Source organism: Nycticebus coucang, chromosome 5, assembly GCF_027406575.1.
Source record: "Nycticebus coucang isolate mNycCou1 chromosome 5, mNycCou1.pri, whole genome shotgun sequence".
In the NCBI taxonomy this organism is placed as follows: domain Eukaryota; kingdom Metazoa; phylum Chordata; class Mammalia; order Primates; family Lorisidae; genus Nycticebus; species Nycticebus coucang.
The window spans coordinates 107,240,425-107,256,061 of NC_069784.1; the positions used below are offsets into that span (position 1 = coordinate 107,240,425).

The 15,637-nt window shown below is 38.2% G+C and overlaps 1 protein-coding gene across 5 annotated transcripts in view; it reads left to right on the forward strand.

Annotated features, from left to right (window-relative positions):
* TMEM200A (transmembrane protein 200A) overlaps nt 1-15,637 on the forward strand; it is a 95,590-nt gene that overhangs the window by 25,454 nt on the left and 54,499 nt on the right. Inside the window, exon 1 of one of the 5 annotated variants that reach the window (XM_053592743.1) lies at nt 2,322-2,364. The exons of the other annotated variants lie outside the window; for them this stretch is intronic. The gene's annotated coding sequence lies outside the window, so the exon portion shown is untranslated. Of the gene's footprint in view, nt 1-2,321; nt 2,365-15,637 lie in introns of those variants that run through there. 5 annotated transcript variants of the gene reach the window in all.

A 15,637-nucleotide genomic window follows, 5' to 3' on the forward strand; every position in this document is an offset into this window, starting at 1 on the left:
GTGTGAAACAGCTGTTAGTTCTGCCTGGATGGGAAATGCTTACTGGGAGAGGACAGTGTGCCCCACTGTCCAACAGGACACTGTGAGGTGAGGGAAGAATTCACATTCTTCCAGATCAGTGGTTCTCAACCTTCCTAATGCTGTGAGCCTTTAATACAGTTACAATGGGTCACAACTCACAGGTTGAGAATTGCTGTTCTAGATATTCCTTGAAATTGAGCATCATCCCTGTGGAGTCTTTCCCTTTCCTGGGAAAGTTGGTTGCACCTTCCAGCACTTTCCAGGTGCCTTGCTCATGCTAGTAATTAAGCCTGTATGCAGTGATGGTGACTGGTCTACCTCCAGTCTCTAGCCCAGACCTAGGTATTTAAGTAGTAGAAATGGACCTAACATCTTCCTTAGGCCAAGAAAAAGGGTTGAATGGAAAGCAGAAAGTGATTTTTTTTCTTTAGTGATGTTACCACTAGCAATGTTACCCCCAAATAGAGCCTATTTCAGTTTATTGATGCAAAACTGAGTGCTTGCTTTTTGAAGACTAGTGGATGGGTTCCAAAGAAAGACTGTAGCTGCCTTCCCTTAGCCTCCAAGAACTTCTCTCCCCATCTTCTTGGGACAGAGACAAGGTAGCGACCTAAGGAAGGGACATTCTTGCTGTTGGTAAGTCATTTGTCTGTAGCTCAACTCCTCCCTAAGGCACCTGCTCTTGCCTTCATGGTGGCAACCACCTCACCTGAGGAATGGTGTGAGACCCCAAAACCAGGTGTGATGTTTCATTGTATTTATGACTCCTCCTGTATGGCTCAAGGGTTATTGAATTTGTTGAATTAAATTGAATTAGAACAGCAACTCCAAGGGATTCATAAAGTGCCTGCAGCATCAGACCAGAGGAAGGTTTCAACTCCTCTCCTGAGCTCCTCTCAGAGTAACAAGCCATATCAAATCAAGGGCATTAACTAGGTCAGACGAAGAGCCACCTCAGGCTTAGGATTTTTCCCTTGCTTACTGCTGAGACATCAGAAACTCCATTCTGAAGAGAACAGGACACTGTGAGGTGAGGGAACAAGCTCGGGCATGCTGACATTCCAGAACATGGCCAGATGGGGAGTATTCATGGAGAGTAGATAATCCAGTCCCTTTCTTGGCCTTATTCATTTTGATGTTTTCAAACATTCATGAAGCCATCTTAATAAACCTGAAGGTTGAATGCTTGAATGTCTGGAGGTGGCAAATAATCTGGTCCCCATAGCCATCATAACTCAGCTGTGTATACAGATATTGCTTTTTGGGCTTCTGAAAATACTGATTAATAAATTATGAGATGTCATGCTTAAAATCCAAAAAGTCTCTTCAGCTTTCTTTTAAGTTTTAGTGTTTTTGTAAATCTTATTTGGTTGGCATAGAAATAAAAATAAGCATCAAGAAGTGGTGACTACCATCTTCATCAAGATTGTAAGGGATTATTTATCTATTTCTGAAATTTTTTAAATAATTCTGACAAGTACTAAAACTCAAAACTGTAGGAATAATTTATTGAAAGAATATGAGAAAAGAAGAAATCACTTCTTAGGTATTTTCTCCACACTATAAGTTATTTTTAATAAGTAATTTATACAAAATAAACTTAATCTTTAGGAATGCCTTCCTAAAGTTTATTTTAAACATTTGTCATGTCACTGAATTTTTTGTAAGCATACCTCTCTGAAGGCTTTGTGATGTCTGTTACCTGTTTGAAAGTTATTGTTTTTAATTAATAAAAAAGGAAATGTTAATTTTTGCAACACTTAAAACTTTCCTTTACAATTTCCTTGATTCAGAAAGTAATAGCACAGGTATTTTTGTTCTTTTATCAAGATTCACCTTGTTCTTTTATCAAGATTCACCTGGATGATCAGATCACATGGCAGACAGTGAGCTGGTCAACAGGCAGGTCATGTTCCTATAACATTTTCTGATGGATTTTTTCCCTCATTTTTAGAAGTTTGAGAGTATTCACTTAGGATCATTTTTGCTTTTCTTCTAATATATGAAATTTTACATTTGGAGTATATTTATTTACTGTCTTTTTGCAAAAGGATTTATCTCTGTCACTCAGTGGCAGAGAGAAACATATGAACATTTAGTCGTTTTTAATAAAGTACGTAGGATATAAATATGGAAGAAAATCATCAGAAAAAAAGGAATATTTATCTAGAAAGAGGATTTGTTTTGTTGATATTATGCTTCATGTGTGTGCATTGGGGCATTATTGGTTACGAAGGTCACATGATAAAAAAATCTTAATTTTTCACCCCGTGGAACCACCATAAGGGACTAAAGGAAGCCAGGGCTGTCCACTGGGACACCTAGCCCTGGAAGTGACAGCAGGTATGATGTCAGGGCCCTGGGAGATGGATTGCCACCTGGGTGGTGGCTTTTTATGATTATTTTAATAACCTGTTTATTCTTCCTGTGATCTGAGAGAGTTCATTTAAATTCCAGACAAAGTTCATTGGTGGGCCTTTGTCAAGCCATTTCGTTGTTGTTGCCTTGATTGAATAAATCAGATGTCTTATTTTGCCAATTCAGAGTTCCTTGCAGTAAGTACTTTTAACTAGAGGTAGAGATTGATCACTTACCGTGGTCAAACACTCAAGGTGAAAATAAGTTTACAGATCACTTTGTAGAGGAGGCTGTATTAGCAGGATTGCTTCCATTCTTCCAATTAGTCCGTCTTCACTCAAATCCCTAAAATAAAAGTCCCTTAATTAGAAGCTCATTGTCTCTGGAAAAAATTAATTTTCTTTGCTTATCTGTAATTTTAAAATTAAATTATATTCTGCTTGGGAAAAAGGAGGTTTATAATTTTGTAACTTGTAACTCTTTCATGCCATTTTTCTTTTTGAAAACCTTCCCTAAAGAGCTTGAGCATTAACCAACTCATAATGCCATATAATCTCACATTATTCTAAATAAACCTCAGGAATAATTTTCAGATAAGCTCGTAGGGGTTACTTTTTGCCCTTTGGCCTTGCCTTAAAGTGCAAAATGAATAGTTGAGAAAAATTTTCCTTCCGTTGAGGAAGAAAATCCCATTAAGTTGATTTTACAACTGTAAGGGGCTCTTTAGGTTTAAATTGTCTAGAATTTTGCCCTGCTCTTTAATTCACTTGTGTGTATGTGTCTGAGTGTGTATCTGGGTTTCAAAACAACTAATATTCAGTTTGGGGGCAAAATCTATAGTATTGAAAAAGGTTTTGGTTTCCTTTCTCTGAGGTAATCCCAGCCCCATACGTGAAGGGTAAATGATCTTTAACATGGTAAATCAAGGAGCTTACACAGGGGCCAGTTTTGTTCACTGAAGCTCAGAGGAAGGATAAGGAGTACATGGGAGTGATTTCTGGGTCAGCCCCTGAGTGTTTTAAAGTCTTCTCTGCTGAAAGAGGTGGCAGCTGAGTTTGCTGCAGGGCTGTAAACAGCTGTGACCATGGTTCTGCCTGTCCCAGCAAGCTATGATGGCCTTCAAGGGGTGTTTTTTATAAGCTGCTCTTCCAGTCACTAAAGGAAATTGTGTTATTATCAGCCATCAAAACTGCCACATGGGAATCAATGACCTTTTTTTAGACCAGTAGAGAGAATCTAGGGAAGTGATTAGAAAAGCCTTCTAACCTTTTCATTTTACATGTCCATTTTATTCCTCCACATGCAAAATTGTCCCAATCTTTACCCCTTCCAAACATTAACCTCTATTGCAGAAAGGAAACCATTGGTCTTTAAGATATTTTAGATGATTAGCATTGGAGATTTTTTTTTCACAAAACTAAACAAAAATCCAAGAAACCAGTAAGAGTGTCATCTCATCAGAAATAAACTTGGAGCATTTTCAAATAAAACAAATTTGTCTTGCGTTAACATACTGCTATTTTTAAACTTTGCTCAAAGGCAGTGTTCCTTTTCCTTCACCGGCAGCTTTTGCAAGCCAGGACCTTTTCTAGGTCTGCCTCAGTACTCCCAGACACTCCTTCACAGAGAACCTAGTTCTAAACCTTAAACCTCCAGTTGTAGTGGAGACGGTCACACAGCTCATTCATCAATAATAATCCTTTAATTCCAGTGAAGTAAGTAGGGAGAGGAGGGCCTTTCTTTAATAATCAATGCTAAGAGGACTTGACCTTTAAGATCCTTTCTGGCTCTATTATTTTGTGACAACGTGTCTTTCTTATACAAAGGTGGTAGTGCGCAACATCAAAATGCTTAAAAAGAATGTTGTTATTTGTGTTTATAGTAAAAATAATATAACAATATTAAAGGCCTTTTTGAAAGCTCCCATAATTCCTTTGTAGTAGAATGGATGTTTTTCTTTGGATAAGATTCTTAAAAGGGTGGGCCTCCCTGTGACTTATCTGCTTGAGTGTGATCCTCCAGATTTGGCCACATGACTTCTCAAATTTGTTTGCAATTGGTCAAACCAACAAGACTCAAATCTGTGGAGAATTCTAGACCAGAATCATGTCTTGGTTTCTATGTTTCCTTGAACCAATTGTGCACAAAGTTCATTGGCAACTAGATTTGGAAATATTTACTTTTAAACTTTTTTTGTTTTGTTTATTTGTTTGGGGTGGCGGTTTATTTTTATTTCAAAATATTACAGGCATATATTCATTTTGGTTTTGGTTACATAGATCACTTTTAGAATGCTGAGTCAGGACCGTAAGTGCACCCATCACCCAGAAAGTGTCCATTGTACCTGTTAGGTAGTTTTTAAACCCCTCCCCCACACCCTGCTTGATTTCCACTGAATTTTACTTTCCTTTGTGTGTATGTGTGCTCACTGGTTAGTGCCAATTTAATAACAAGCATGGAGAATGGTCTTTAGTTATAAATTGTTGTGAAAGGCACAAATTCATCTTTTTTCATGACTGAGTAGTATTCCATGGTATACATATACTATATTTTGTTAATCCAGTCATGAATTGATGGCATTTGGTTGATCCCACATCTTTGTAATTGTGAACTGTGCTGCAATAAACATTTGAGTGCAGGTGTCTTTTTAATAAAGACTTGTTTTCCTTTGGGTAAATACCCAGTAGAGGGATTTCTGAATCAAATGGTAGGTCTACTTTTAGTTCTTTGGAGTATCTGCATACTGTTTTCCATAGAGATTGTGCTAATTTTCAGTCCCACCAACAGTGCATGATCATTCTTTTTTTTCTACATTGATGCCAGCATCTATTGTTTTGGACTTTTTAATAAAAGCCACTCTGACTAGGGTAAGGTGATACTTTATTGTGGCTTTGATTTGCATTTCCCTGATGATTAGTGATGTTGAGCACTTTTTCTTGTTTACTGACCATTTGTCTATTTTCTTTAAAAAAAAAAAGTTTAAACTTTTTGACTAGTTTAAAAGTCCAATTTCCGGGTTTTTTTCTCTTAACAAGCTTTTAAAATCTTGTTTGCTTTTGCAGAGCTAGGAAAGAACACAAAAGTGTGAGGGTAGGTGTTCCTATGTCTTAGAGAATTGCAAATTTTGATTAATTTCCAAGTCTCAAGCTAGTTTTACTTTTGCAGGTGGAAGTTGAAGGGAGAATGGTAAATATCACTCCAGAAAGGGAGGATAACATTTTATGCAGTAACTTTATTATAAGCACTGGTGGAAATCCTTTGGAGATTACTGTGTCTGCTTTAGTAATGCATAAAAATTAAGTAAATGAAGGAGTTGAGATTTTAGGCAAGTAATAAGGCTTGAACAAGAAGTTGAAAAATGTGTAAACAACGAGAATTATTCTGGAGAAGAGAAGGTTTGTAACAATGGCTTTGAAAAGTAGAAATAAAGTATCTCTCTCCTTAAGGAAAAACCAGTTAAAAAGGAAATGTAAACTACAACATTAGGATATTAGGTATGTGGATGTTTCTTACCTAAGCTGATAACCCCCAGGATGAATTATGAAGAAAAGCATTCCATCAGTTCTCAGAGAACATGAAGCCTATCCTCAGGGTGTGATCATTCATCGCTTAGATAAGTCCTGTTTCTGTTGATGTTATAGATGCATTCCTGCTTGTGCATGTTTTTACTCAAGCATAATTTTTCATAATGTAAATTCATGTGTCCTTATTTTTTCTATTTCTCATCAGGTGATTGGTTCTTTTGCTGAGTATCCTTATTAGGTAATGACGCTTTCTTAGTCTTATCACCAGAAATAAAGACTAATAATTTTTTATTTGTAAGAGGATAGATGATGTTTAAAATTCCACGACTTAAAAAATACATGGAATCCTCAACTTTAAACATGAAAATTATAAGGATTTAAAAAAGAAAGCATTAGGATATCCTTACAGAAACTATAATTCCAATATATGAGAATTACTTTAATCACTGTAGGTACGTGTGCTTTTTACACCACCTAATGCATGACATTTGGCACATTGCTAAGTGGCAATAATTTTAATACCAGTTACAGTAGAAACTTTGTAAGTTGACCACCCAAGAGACTGTAATAAATTGGTCAACATACGGAGGTGGTCCACATAAGGAATTAGGCCTACTGTACTGATAGGTTCATGTGGTGCATATCTGGTCTATGAAAATTAGGTCAACTTAAGTAAATGGCCAACACAGAGAGGTGGTCTACCATGGAGTTTCTGCTATATTATGTTGGAGGAGAAGCCAATAAAATGTAAACATTGAAAAATGCTTCATCATTTTTCAAATAATGATTTTTTTTTTGAGACAGAGTCTCACTATGTCCCTCTTGGTAGAGTGCTGTGGCGTCACAGCTCACAGCAACCTCCAACTCTCGGGCTTAAGTGATTCTCTTACCTCAGCCACCCAAGAAGCTGGGACTACAGGTGGCCACCACAATGCCTGACTAATTTTTCTTGCAGTTGTCATTGTTTTTTAGCTGGCTCAGTCTGGGTTCGAACCTGCCAACCTCGGTGTATGGGGCTGGCGCTGTACTGCTGTGCTATGGGTGCTAAGCCTCAAATAATGATTTTTTTGAATATAGGATAAAATGTATTTTATATAAAATATAAAATAAATATAATATGAAAATACTACCATGTTCTAGCTCCATTTTCTTTAGACAAGTCAATTGTTATTTTAATTTTCTCTCAACAAATTAGAACTATAAAATATAGTTTTAGATTAGAACTATAGGTTGTCGGACTTGGATACTTAGAAGATCTTGGAATGTAGTCCCCTGATTTTATAGATGAGCAAATGAAGATTCAACATTGGTACCACGTACATAGCAAGGTATTAGTGGAAGCAGAACCAGATGAGGGCTCCCCTAATTTTCAGCCCAGGGCACATTCCACTGTAGCTCACTGACCAGAAGGCTAAGTGTAAATTCTGAGATGGGCAGTGAAGGCACATGCTAGAAATACTGAAGAGAGTAGATACTTCACTCGGCTGATACCATTAGGTAAAGAGAAGAAGCTAGTCATGCCCCTGCAGAAAAGTATTAAGGAGAGCTTAGGACCAGGAACTGCGGTTTACCTACCAACTCTACTGAGTGTGTGACCACCACCGAAGGTGGCCTTTTCCATGTGAAGGGCTATGTGAGGTAAATATTACTTTAGAACTTGAATCTCATGTTTCTATAAAGGAAAATGGCTAACCTTTGTTTGTGTGCACTTTCTGTACTTTGCTAAATACTTTGAACATACCTTCTCATTTGATTCTCACTGAACTGTGTGAGGTTACAATACTCCATGTAAGAATATTCTAAAAAGGTGAAGGGATTTGCCCTTGGTTGCTTACTGGGTAAAGTGTCTGTCATCAAAGCTCTTGCTTTTTTTAACGCTGGTTTGCTTCTTCTATTAACCTGTAACTCTATCATTGTAAGTAGAAACAATTTGAGAGGCAAAAGGTATTATCAACTTGAAAGGGATATATAAAGTTAATATGGACCCTAAGGGCCTCTCCCCTCCCCCCCATTTTTGAATATGAGGAACGCAATGATACAGCTGTTTAGAATTTTGAGAAACCATTAATTTTATACGCAAAAGATCACAGACCAGATTTTAAGGCTAGCAATTGATTCTGAGTGATTTATTGTACTTCGGATTTTTTCAGAAATTAAAAAGTACCTCAGTAACATTTCCAGATCATTTGTGCTAAGTGAGGGAGTTAGTTCAAATTCCATGGGCCTGTTTTATTACATAGGCTCCCACAGTTAGAAGTGTTCTCAGGTCTCCATCTGGTTCTTCGTTAAATATTGTACTTAAGAAGATTTAGCCATGTAAAAATTGCTCAGATTGAAACCTAGGAGTTACTGATAAAACTTATTTTTCTTTCAAGGGTGTTAAGCATTTGTCAAGAATGGTTAAAAATAACTATTTTGGTTTCATAGATGTTGAAGTTAACTGAGAATTAATATAAATGCTTATCAATTTTGAAAAAGTATAAAAAAATGACATTCCCAACAGGCCCCAAACTATTTTTGTCTGTGATTTGACCTTTCTTTGATTATAAAACCTTAGGATCAGATAGATATGATTATCAATCATATAACTCATTTTACTTTTTCTTAGTTGTTTTGATTCTATAGAAGATCTCATTATACCTCTCAATCATCTGGTTTTAACCAAGGAGCATTCTGAAGATCTCTAGGGCAAATCCTAGTGTTGCATTTTGGTGAAATGACCCTGCCTTTTACCGTATTATGTGAATGTGATGCACATTATGTAGGATGAGTTTATGCAGAGAGCTGGAAATAGGAGAGAGACTTGAGTTCAGAGCTGCCCAGTGTGGTCTGAAGCATGTCATTTAATGTAAGGGAGCCTTTTCTAACCTTCCAAAGTGAAAACAGTACTGCCTGCTTGACAGAACTGCTGAGGTTTAAGTTATGACGTATGTGAAAAAGCTGGAGAAGCGGCAGTATTCTTTATAAACTTGAAAGTGCTAATCCTGTCTTTTTCATGAATATTTCTCTTCCATAGCAGTAGAGGGGAATACATTGCATACCTTAGTATTCATTGCTTAATAAGTACTCATGGCTTGAGACCATAAGAAACAAATGCTGCCCAGCAAGAAGCAAATACCACTGAAATCAAATACCAACGTATTAGCCTGGCAAATTGCTCCTTCTGGAATCCGCTGCAGTGTTTGTGAAGCCGCTTTGACCCTCCAAGGCAGCCTTGAGATTGTTTGCCCTGCTCTCTTTTTCAGCTCTCTTTCAACCCAACAGAGTTTCTCAACCTTCACACTACTGACAACTTGGACTTAACAGTTGTTTGTTGTGGAGGACCGTCTTACACACAGCGCAGCATTCAGTCCCATCTGTAACCTCTGTCTACTGGATGCCAGTAGTGAGTACCCGCCCCAAGTTGGAGCAATAAAAACTGTCTCCACAAGGTCTAGTGTCCTCGGGGTGGGGGGAACAAGATTGCTCCAAGAACCACTGGGTGAGGTACTTTGTGATGTAAATACCAGTTTGCCTGTGCCCCTCCTACCAGGCTGCCAGCCTCTAGAGGTAGCCCATGGTTTTCTCTGAGTTGTAGCCACAACTCCTACATAAGATCGAAGTGTAAGAGAAGAAGGTTTTTCAGAGATACTTAAGGGAGTAATCGGGAATGCCCGTGTTGGTTCAGTATACTCAGTGCCTTTTTATTTGCTTCTGGAACAAAAGGGCAAAGACACATAGTAACCTCAGGTCTTTTCTCAGAAACCACTAATGCCACCACCTAATTCTCCGATTTTTCTCTTGCCCATGCCCCATCTTTGATAAACTTAAACAATGAGTTCATCAAATGAAACTCTAGGAGCAGTTTCATACCTGGACCCCAACAACCACCTATATCCTGAAGATCCCCAAATACGTATCTCCAGTTAGAACCTACCTCTTAGTTCCAGAATCACATTTCCCCAGCCTTGCTAGAAATCTCCTTTTATATATTTCACAAGCTCCAGAAACAGAAACCCATTGTGCAAAAAACTAAACTCTTCATCTTCCTTGCCCTTATAAACTCTCCTCAAGATTGGTTATCCTAGGGAATGACATAAGGGATTCTGCAGTCAAAATCTTGCTTTGCTGTTTGATAAATGATGACCTTATGCAGATTATTTATTTGTTCATTGCCTCATTTTTGTTATCTGTCAAATGGATACTGATCTCCCAGCATTGTTGTGAAGATCAAATTAGGGAATCCATGTAAATTATTTCATGAAATAATGCATGAAAATCACTTAGAAAACAATGTCCAGCCTGCTTAATAAATGGTAGATGCTATCATTATCTAAACACAGGCTTTTAACCAGATACCTGCAAATCATCTCTCTAGTGAGTGTTCACTTGGCTTGCCCTCTGCATATCCTCACTTCTGTCTCCCATTTTAGTGCAGCGTGGCCTATCCTTAGCCATTTCAAGTGCAATGGCTTCACTTGATCCATTCTTGCCCAGTCATTATAGTTCCCTTTTAACCAGTCTTTCTGCTTCAGGTTTTGCCATCAGCCTACCCTTTGATCATTTTGCTGCTTGCACAAAGATATTCTTTAGTCACACAAGGGTGTCTAACCTGCAGCCTACGGGCGCGTGTAGATTATTTGAGGCAAGTTTTGCTTTTCTGTGGTGTTAGGTATCGTGAAAATTATGCATGGATCTTTTTTGTGCTCATTAGCTTTCATTAGTGTTTGTGTGTTTCTAATGTGTGGTCCAAGACAACTCTCTTCTTATAATGTATGTCAGGAAAAAAAAGTTTGGATACCCCTGCTGGTGTCTCCCATTACCTCTGTAGTGAAAGTCAGTTGCTAAAGCTTGATGTACCTGGCCCTTTGTGATGTGCATCCTTCTGAACCTTCAGTTTCACCCTCAATAGTATCCCAACATGCCTTAGCAACTCAGATCCCAATGTGCTCTCAGCATCCACTAGTGACACTAGATCCAGCATGCCACCAACATGCCTTAGCAACTCAGATCCCAATGTGCTCCCAACATGCCTTAGCGACTCAGATCCCATGTGTTCCCAACATGCCTTAGCAACTCAGATCCCAACGTGCTCCCAACATGCCTTAGCAACTCAGATCCCAACGTGCTCCCAACATACCTTAGCAACTCAGATCCCATGTGCTCCCAACATGCCTTAGAACTCAGATCCCAACGTGCTCCCAACAGGCTTTAAGCAACTCAGATCCCAACATTCTTCTATGCCAACTGTGCCCTCTTCATTGTTTATCTTCTGTCTTTGTTAGGCTAACATCTACTCTTTAAGACAAACCCCCAGCATTTCTTTGTCTTATTAGCAATACCTAACCACTCTTCCCTGAGGTCATTGTTGCCCTTTATGTCTGTCTTCTCACCATGGTAACACTTTGCACATAGATATTTCCTGATGCTTACCACACATAATTCATGTTTCTTTAACTGTGTCCATCACTAAATTGTGAGTGTTTGACATCTCATTCATTTTAGTTCCTCATTAGTTTTGGTTCCTACAGTGTGTAGCACATTTCTTGACACATTTTTAATAACTTTATAGTTAAAAAAGCAAGAATTCCATGAGATTGAGTCAGGCAGTATAGACTTATAAACTCATAGAAACAAAACTGAATCAGAAGAAATTGATAGACTTAACCAGCCTAATTAGGAATGAAGAAACCATGCAAGTCATCTCTATAGGATAGATCGGTAGATACATAAACATAAACTGAAAGCTATAATCCAGTTAGAGCTTCTAGCCTCTAATAATCTGGGATAGGTGAGTCTGGGTATCAACCATACTGTCTCCTTTAATTGTCCTTAGCTTTAAGAAATTTAATCTCATAAGAGAGAAACATTAGAAGAAAAAAAAATCAATTCTAACAATAGAGTACTATCTTAAAAAGTACATACCTAGTGTTATGGCAATAAAGAGGGAGTAATTTTTCAACAAATGGAGTCACATTATTTTCTTTGGGTCAGAAATGACCAGCTTAAATGGCAGAGGTGAGTATACTGTGGACAGATGAGTTGTGTCGGTCTCAAGGCCTCCAGTGTCAATACAGCTTCATAGAAGGTGTCTGACCAGAGATCATGATTAGTGTCATGTTTAGATCATGTTTAGTGTGTCAGACTGCTTTGGGATCAAATTGCCTTGGCCTCAAAATTTGCCAGTGTTTTGTTATTTTCCATGTAAGCATGTTTTTTAGACTAGTTTTCTTTTAAACACAATAATCTCAAGAGTTCTTTTTTGAGGAATATTATTTTTCAGGCCGGTCAAGTAAAGCAGAGAAATAAGACACCGTTTTTTCAGCACTAAGGAGATGACCAAAACACCATTTAGCAACATCACTAATCATTTTAAGCCATGATTTCCCCAAAGGAACCATGTCATTTTCTTTAGTCTTGGAAACATGTTCTGTGCTTTTATGAATTACATTTGAAACACCTCTAACCATGATTCAGCTACTGGAATCTGATCCCACCTTCTGGGTGAGGACATTTCTTCCTGTCTTGATCCTGCATATTGAGTATTGCATGTAGCTCTTTGATTAGAATAATGAATGAGTTTGTACCCGGCTTTGCTGTTGAGGTGAAATAGCAATGAGTCACATCCCTAATTGTGATTCAATAAACTGTAGTTGTGATTTTGTTGTTAGGATTTGAAGTCAATATTTGTCTACTTCTTAAAAATCTTATAACTATGGAAGATTTGGATCTTGACTGTTCTATGTTGAAGGAGACAATACTCTTCTCTTGAATACAGCCTACAGTCTGTAAGTCTGACGCTGCTTAAACTAAGGGAAATGTTGAGCTCATATGCAAGAAAGAACGTTTATCTAGGATGGGTATGATTTTGCTGTTTTACAGCTGTCAAATTGAAATTCCTTTCCGCTCCCACAGAAGAGAATACTTACCTCTGCCAGCAGGTTCCTATTGGGAACTGGAGTGCATCCCTGTAAATACTCAGGATGGCAGAGTAGAAGAGCTTTCTTCTGTCCCCACACTGCTTCTGCTTTTGGCAAAGGCTCAGATATTAGCAGGGGCACCCGCCTCTGCACAGTCTGCTCCAGGAGGTGGAGGGATTCCTCTTACTTCCAATTACCAGTTTCTTTATATGTGGGAGGACATTTTCTGGCAAGGCTTATCCTCCTCTCTTCATGCCTGGCTGACAGCACACTTGCTAATTTATTTTCTGGCATCTCCTATGCATTTGTTAAGACGTCAAATGGTATATACAAAGCATTAAAGTGAAGATTGCATTTACATTCTGGAGCTTCCAGTAGACATGAAATGGTAGAAACTCTCTCTTTGGAATAGAGGGAATGGTGCAGGGTAAACAGAAGATAGTGGGCATGATTTACTTGGTTTCTTGAAAAAGTCTCAAGGCCCTTTATGAACAAGCGACACACAGAATGCTAAACTTGTACCAGGGCAAGGATTTGAAAGTCCATGTGATCTAATGCCTTCATTTCTGAGCTATGGAAATTGAGACCAGGATAGTTAAGTGACTTGCCCACAGCCCCCCCACTGGCCAGTGCTAGAGCCTCAGCCTGGCTTTTGGTCTTCTCTTTCTGCCTTCTATTATTTTTACAATATTGCAAGGTTTTAGAAGTAGTAGGCCCTTAAGAAACATGTATTAGGTATCTTCATAATTTCTTTCTTGGATATGGGATGGAAAAAAAATCCCACAACCATTCCTCCTCTCACTGAAAAATGCTATGAATTTACATAGCCACAGTGGTTTGGTTTGGTTGGATTGGTTATAATTCTTGGAACTAAATTGAGTTGCCTGGGAAGGGGGTCACTTCAGTAGATTTCTCCTTTCCCAAGTAGATGGAACCCTTGGTTGAAACACTAGCTGGCTGGAATGCATCAAAATCAATCTGTAATTTTAGAGACTGTGGGAAAGCAGTTCCAGTCGCCTGCCCTGGACAGTCTGTTCTATTGCACTATCTGAAACATTAATAGCAGGTTTGTGAAGACATATCACGAACAGCAGATCTCACAAATTGCCTCATCAGAGGGATTAATTATCCAAACAACTAATTTGAGTGAAAGTAGCCCTGAATATGTTTTAGGTTCTGGTTGAAAATTTTAAGTGACCAGTTAAGTAATTTTTTTAAAGCTCTTATTACGTGTACAGTAGAACCTCCACAATTGACCACTTTCCTACATTGACCACTTTCTTAAGTTTATCTAATTTTCATAGACTGGATGTTTACCACATGTACTCAGCATAGGAGGCCTAGTTCCTTATGTTGACTCCTCTGTATGTTGACCAGTTTGTTACAGTCTTTTGGGTGGTCAACTTACAGAAGTTCTGTGGGAGGTAGGTAGGCTGAGTTCCTCATGGGCCCTTCAAGCCAGGGTAAAGCATGCAAGCAGGCCACCCCTGTACTCCTAAGTGAGAATAAAGGAGTCTGAAGGGGAATGTCTCTGTGACTATCCCTGCATGGGGAAATCAGCAGTGCAGATGGGCTGAAACTGTCAATTAGTAGTTTAAAAAAAAAGTTTTTTTTTATTTTGGTTTTTTTTTTTTTTTGGTTTTTGGCCAGGGCTAGGTTTGAACCCGCCACCTCCGGTATATGGGACCATGTTTTGTTACCCTATATCCCTGTTTATCCTATCATTACCCTTTACCCAAGCTTCCTGGGGGCCATAATCTCCCCTCTCTCATTTTTTAACCTTGATTGCTGTGCGTTCTTGCATGTTTACCCTGTGGCTATACCCAATATGAACTCCTGCAAAGCAGAACTGGCTGCTGCATGGTTTTCAGGCTACCACCAGGCACTTAAAGCAGTGCACACCCTTCTAGGCTTCTAGGATTTATGCTATGAGATTGGGGTACAGTCTCTTGATTTTTCTAGCACTGTTTCCCTTGCTGACCACTGTCCCAGTTGGGGTCTGTGGGAACCTCTACTGTATTAGGAAGTTAATTTTAAAGTAAGATGTTAAAGAACTAAATTTCTATTCATAATAAATGATTTTAGAGTCACTGGTCAGATGCAAGAAGGTTTTGCTAGTAATGATGATAGAATAGGCTCATCACATACTTTCTTGATGAGAATTTTTTTATGTATCCAAGAAGGTAACTCAAGCTGGATCAATGCAATTGAATTTAAATCAAATTTAAAGCAAGTATTACACTTACTGGGAGTTCAAAATACTGAGACTGTGGTACGGTGGTCCTTTAAAACAATCATTTTGTAATGTCAGTTCTAAGTAGGGCATGGATAGCCAGCTTCTTGTGGGGACTCTAGTGGTTAAAACTTAACATTTAAACAGCTCTGCTTCTTCCCTGGAGTAAATATGAAAATACTGAAATGGGACATCTGATGTTGGAGTCATGTCAAGGAAAAGTCTTAGACATGCGTTAGTTATGAATTTGTGTGCAAAACCAATATGGTTTAATTTTTCTCTTAAAAATATGAAGTCAAGCTCTTAAAACATTTCTCTATTTCCAGACTTATTATTGATTAAATTAGTGTTTCTAACATGTATGGATATGGGGCCAACACTTTCTTGCACATGGTGCTCTGCACATATATTATGAAGATACAGGAAAATTACTTTGCACCAGTATTTTATTTGTATAACTTGCTTTGGATTCTGACCAGTTTATTTCTTTTTAAACTAAGAATATCCCAATTTAGTGAGATAAAGGTTGTAATAAATAAAATTGCTCAAAATAAAATAAAATAAAATAGCTCAAGAGGAAAGGAGGGAGTTTGTTTTTGATT